This window comes from Ambystoma mexicanum, chromosome 7q (assembly GCF_040938575.1).
Source record: "Ambystoma mexicanum isolate Mex_15411 chromosome 7q, UKY_AmexF1_1, whole genome shotgun sequence".
In the NCBI taxonomy this organism is placed as follows: Eukaryota; Metazoa; Chordata; class Amphibia; order Caudata; family Ambystomatidae; genus Ambystoma; species Ambystoma mexicanum.
Genome location: NC_090941.1, coordinates 1,077,765,488 through 1,077,771,487, shown reverse-complemented (window position 1 = coordinate 1,077,771,487; position 6,000 = coordinate 1,077,765,488).

The following is a 6,000-nucleotide window of genomic DNA, read 5'->3' as shown; positions in this document are numbered from 1 at the left end:
GGATAAGATACGGGCTATGGACAATTGTATGCTATAGATACTCACAACTATGGTTTGGAATAGGCCCGTCAGGATCTGGTCAAAGGGTTCTGGACTGGAATTCTGCTGGCCCACCGGACAGGATTCAGGCGATCGGTTCTGCACTCAGCACGACTCTCTGGACACTGCACCTCTCTAGACTGGATCTGACGGGTTGGTTCTGGGTTGCAGCTATCTGGTTACAGTTCTGCTCTACTGGTTTGGATCTCTGGGTTCTAGCAAGAGTTCTTGGCAAGAAAGCAGAAACAGCACAGCCTGGCTGTTCTTTTTGTGGTGTTCCCCTTGGAAGTCTGGGGTTAAAATCAGGTTTCAAGATTTTAAAGGCCAAGCTGAGAAGGGTTCAGCTTTGGAATTGAGCCTCTCTGCTTTCAGAATTCTGGAGTCTTGGATCTGGGTTTCTCCTGCAGAGCGCTTCGCCAGTAATCAGTTGATGGGTGAATCTTTGTGTGTTTCTAGGTCCTAACCTGTCCCTATTTATGTATTTCCCAAAGGGGTGGGTAGGCTGAATTATACTAGGCACACCCTCTAGGAATCCTATTGGTTTGAGAAGGGACACATGGTTTCATGATGATGTGGCATTTTACAATCCAGGGTGTACCTCCCCTTTGTTTCTGTACAGTAAATCTGTTTTTCACATAAATCATATTTACAATACAACCAACTTGCTAACAATACATATTTACATCACAGATTTAGTAGAGCAAGTATCCGTCCGAGTTTCATCTCGGTGAGAGCTTTAGTTCAAATTTGACAGTTTTCGCACTTTTGGTTGGTTACCCAGTGTCAGACCTGTACACTTTTCTCCATATATGCAGCACATAACATCTGGGCATAATCATGTGAAGTGTCATATTTCTAGCATCATTACAATTGCTACAAAATCAAAATATCTGTAGTCCTGTCTCTGAACATAGCACAGAGTTCATAGTAGTTTCAAACAGTGAACATAATTTTCATGTTAACAACCTATAATTTACAGATTTTTACAAATGTTGCACAGTGCTCTATGAGTCTTTTTCAAAATGATATTTTCTTGTAGTTTAGGATACACAAATCCTGGCCTCTTCCCTCCAGCAGTAGCTCTGTTGACAGTTGAATGTGCATATCTTTTCAATCAAGGGAGTCTTTTGTCTCTTCACAGGCCAAAATCCCCTCCTCCTTTCATTAGCATCTAATGATAGTTCCTGGGCAGAGAGCAAAAGGAAGGAACCTTTGTTTGGGGCATGCTGTGGAATTTGCCTTTGAAGTCCTGTGGCTGGCATCAGTTCACTTTAAAACACTTTGTTTAAAATTGTCTAAAATAAACCTTAAATTTTCAACAAATATACACACAGATCTCTAATTCCAGTCTTTTTAAAACATAGAAATTGAATAGCAGCAACCTATATTGCTTTTGATGGCAAGTCTCTTCTTTTCCACAATTTGATCTTAATGTACATTTTTAAACTAACAGTGTACGTAAATGACAGCTTGGACACAGGCGAACAGCGGTACTGCGCCTATATCTGACATATTTTTCCAGGCAAGCACCTTTTTGAATATGGATATTTTTGTGATTAAATGTGCTTCTCCTGACATTGTGCTTATGGGGATTCCTTAAATAAGGTGATAGTTAACACCCAACAAGGAGGCTGGATCTGATTATTTTGCAATTTTAACAGCCAAGGAAAAATGGATTTTAGAGCACCTCTGGATTTTCCTTGCAATGCAGCACTGCCTTTTCAGGTAGTTCCATTTCACGCTGTGGGCAGCCCAATGACAGGTTTTGGCAGTGTGATCTCCTGTTCTATCACTGACACAGGCAAAATAAGTTTGGCAGCCTATTATTTCGGTTTCCCTGTGCACTTCTCAGAGATTTATAGCGCGCATAGGGCTTTTCGGTGGCCATTCTGTTGTTTTTGATGAAAGATGCACATAGTGAAGTTGCAGAGCAGAGCCTAGTGGGTCAATACATCCCACACCTTAGTGCCATACAATGCCTTCGATGAGGATAAAGAGCTCAGTGTTTATTGATGGCAAATGGGAGTGGGGGAATGGTGCAGTGTTGAGCGGAAGGATTAGTGGGGTTTGAGGAGGATGTAGTAGTAAATCAACGACACGTGCAGGGCAGGGTGGAACAACTATGGGCATGCCTTGATGTGGTTAAATGGGAGACATCAACCAGTCCACATAAAGCCTCTTACATGATTTTCCTTATCTATTAGGTCAACAGGGTCAACATATCTGGGAGCCAATGCCGGCTGTGCGGGGGTAATGAGTACCACAGCATTGCAGAGCGGTACAGAAGCAGTGATGGACCACTGATGGACATGTGGGACCCAGGCATATGCCAGCTGCTGCCTGATTGTGGGGACTATGTTCTCTCATCACACTTCACAGCCCTGCACTGGTAGTGCCTCAAGCAGATCTGATACTTTTCAATGACCACACAGCACTGTTAAGACGAACAAATGATGGAAGAAGAGCAGGCACAAGAAGGGCGTGGGACATGGTGAACAGAAAGAAGTGCGGCAGTAACTACTAGTCAGCGCCTCGTCATGGAGTTTGGAAGGTATACCTCATCATTTTTTGCTTTTCTCAAGTGCATCTATTTTCTTCACATCATTCCTGCTTCCTGGGCTCCAAGTAACCACTTACACAAAGTGGTGGCAGGTGACCTGCTACAAACTGTTGCAGCTGGTAAATTTGACAGAGAAGAGGCTCAATGTAGTAAGGCAAGAACTTTGTGCAGTGTGATTGGTGGCACTGCAGAACAGAAACGTTTTAGGCATGTTGACTGCAATGGAGGGTGACATGTGCCGCAAAATTGGCACCAGCTGCTTTGCCGTCATACCAGCGAATGATGCAGCCAATGGAACACTGACTGAGGCCATCGAGGAAATGCGCACACTCCATGAGAAAATGACAAATGAAACGCAGACTGGGACGCCAGAAACTTCAATATCTTATTCTCCTGGGTGGCTCTTTGGTTGGCAGATTTATTCATGGTGACTGTCCCACAGCTCGTTCTGGTGCTTATCGCTTTCTGCGCAGGCCGGCTGATATTACAACATTGCAAATGTACAAAGGGAAGAAGGGGATATAGAATGTCAATGAAAGGTTGTGGGTAGGAGGGAAAAACACATGGGAATAAAATAAATGCCATGCAGTCTGAAACAACTGAGGGTGATATACAAGTGGTGCTTACAGTGCCACCTCCAAATGTTGATGAGTATGATGCTTTTTCTGCGACATGTTCCCAGTGAACAAGAGTGTATGGTACTGGAATCATCACTGGGGGAATGAGCAGGTCAACGTGGTTGTGAGTCACCAACATATTAAGTAAAAGCAAGGTAGGCATAATTGTGTCGATTGATAAATCGATCGAAGGGGGGAATGTGTTGAATGTGCAAATAGAGCGCTACCAAGTGGGGACGCACTTATCAGTTGCAGGAATTATAGGTAGGGAAAGGGGGCATCCCTAGACAAGGAGCATTGTTGGCAGCTGCACCAGGCAACGTATGTGCCTTCTGTGCACATGCAGCTAGAGAAGTTCAAGGGGTAGAGTAGCAGTGGGGGCACCCAGATAGAAAGAGGGGGAATAGAGATCCTGGGGAAGGGGCAATTGGCAGCCGGGGTAGTACAGTGTAATATGATCCATGCAACAGCCATCCTCACATATAGGCCACAGGCAATTAAGCCACTTTGGGTTGTAACACTGACAGACTACGTGTTTTGGGGCAAACATTAATTTTTCAAGCGCTCAGCCATGACAGCATGCTAGAGAATGTTTGCAAGCCGACTGTTCCAGGAGACAGTAGTTACTGGGATATGGGTAATGTATGTCATTGTGGGGTTGTGGGGGAAGGTTTGTGATGTCACGTAGGGAGGTTTTGGGCAGAGGGGGGTCAAGACAGGTTTCACCAATCATGAATGAGAAATGTATAGGGAGACATATGGGATGGACATAGTCCTGCTAATAAGGTTCGTCGGATGATTTAACAGTGTTGCAAACTTTGTCTATGTTAATAATGTGAAAATATATAAAACGTTTAGCGCAGTAGGAGGTGCCAATATCTCCCTTCACTCAGATTGAAAACATATACCTGTGGCCAAGGATAAGTCTTGCTGCCCTATTATGGATTAGCTGAAGAGGTTGCAGAGTTGAAGAAGGTATATTCAGCAAGATGCTATTGCAATAGTCAAGCATAGTGAGAACCAGGGGTCGGGTAACATTTAGCCTCTGGGGGAAAGTGAGGAGAGGGAGAATTCCTTTGAGAAGGAATAGCTGAAATTGAGACTTCTTGGCAATGTCCTGAGTGAGATGGAGCAAGGAGAGAGAGGATTCGATGATGACTCCAAGGTTTCTGGCTTCAGAAAAAGGAGCAGGGCGAGAGCCCATGGAGGAAGGCCAGAGTGAATGGAAGAAAGAGGTTGCAGGGGACTGAAGGTGGTCACTCCCCACAATACAATTAGAAACTGAGAATAAAGGCCACATCCCAGTAGGGAATGGGACCAGGAGATTGGTTGTGAGACAAAATAAAGGTTTATGTAAAATTCAGTATCCAGAGAACTCTGCTGATTTGAGAGCGCTCTGGCAAACAATACAAAACAGTATATTTTAAAGGGTTACAGCGTCATAGTTGACATTTTCCATACAGTTTACAAGTTACATTTGGATTGGTGAGGGATTGGGTCCTAGTATGGCACCATAGGGCCAGGCTTCACGAAATTTTCTGGCAGCTTTGTGGGCTGGTAGGCATCACGTGGATCAGTTGGGCCAGTCCATGCAAGGTGAAGGTCAGTTCAGGTCCGGGAGAGGTGGCTGGTTCTGGCTGACTAATCTACACGCTATCACATGACATGCAGTAAACAATAACCCATAAACTATACTGTGGTATGGAGAGAGGTCTATAAATTGTACACACTTATTTACATTATCCCGCCTCACACCTTTGTAGGGCTGAAGGGTGAGGGGGTCTTGCCCTCCAGGTGACTTACTTGGTGGTGAGATTTAACAGTAGTCTGGTCTGGGACTTCAGAGCAGGATGGGATTGATTGATATGTGTTTTAGGCAGGATATATGACAACATTAGATTAGTTGTATTAGGGGCACTCTAGGGTGGTCAGCAAGGAAGGGTCACACTTCTGTTACATCAAAAGAAAACTGGAGGGGTACATGGTTGAACAGGCAGTAACTTTCCAACGGTGGGGCGAGAGATGCAGGAGTGGGTTTGTGGAGACGGATGGGCCACAAGTCATTATTCGGCCCGGTCACATGCAGGGCAGTGATCTCAGAGGAAGGATAAAAATAATACACTGTTTGCTTGCAACAGGTCACGCCAGAGCATCTGTGAGAAATGGGCTTGGGCGGCACAGATGAGGGAGGATGAGGTGGGGGCTGTCAGTGTTCATTGTGTGCAGTGCTGCAGAGGGGAGAGAAGGCTTCACAGATACCAGAATGCAGCCTAGTCCAAAGATGGAGTCTGGGGTACACAGATTGGAGTCCAAATGTATCTTTCAGTAGCCCTGCTTCTGTAGGTGCCAGGGTCTCATCCACTGGGACCAGGGAAGGGAAGGTGGAGGTGCACCAGGACTGGATGGTAGATAGGCAGTCAGGGATGATGAAATGTGCAAGGGGGTCAGCAGGAAGTTAGAGAACGAGTTGTGTGTCATCTGCATGACAATGGAAGTTGGGCGAAAAGGAAGAGATGAGGCGTGCCAGCAGTGCAAGGTAGATGTTAAAGAGCCAAGGGAAGAGGATAGAGCCTTGGGGGACACCACAGGTAGAGAAGGAAGTAGGAGAGGAGCCAAGGATGACTTGGGATGAGCGGTCAGTTAGGAAGGATATCAGCCAATCTAGTGCCCGATCCGATATACCAAGGGTATTGTGGCATCTTTGTATGAGGATGGAATGGTTGACCGTGTCAAATGCAGAGGAGAGATCGAGTAGGATGACGACAGCTGGGGAGTTGGAGTCCA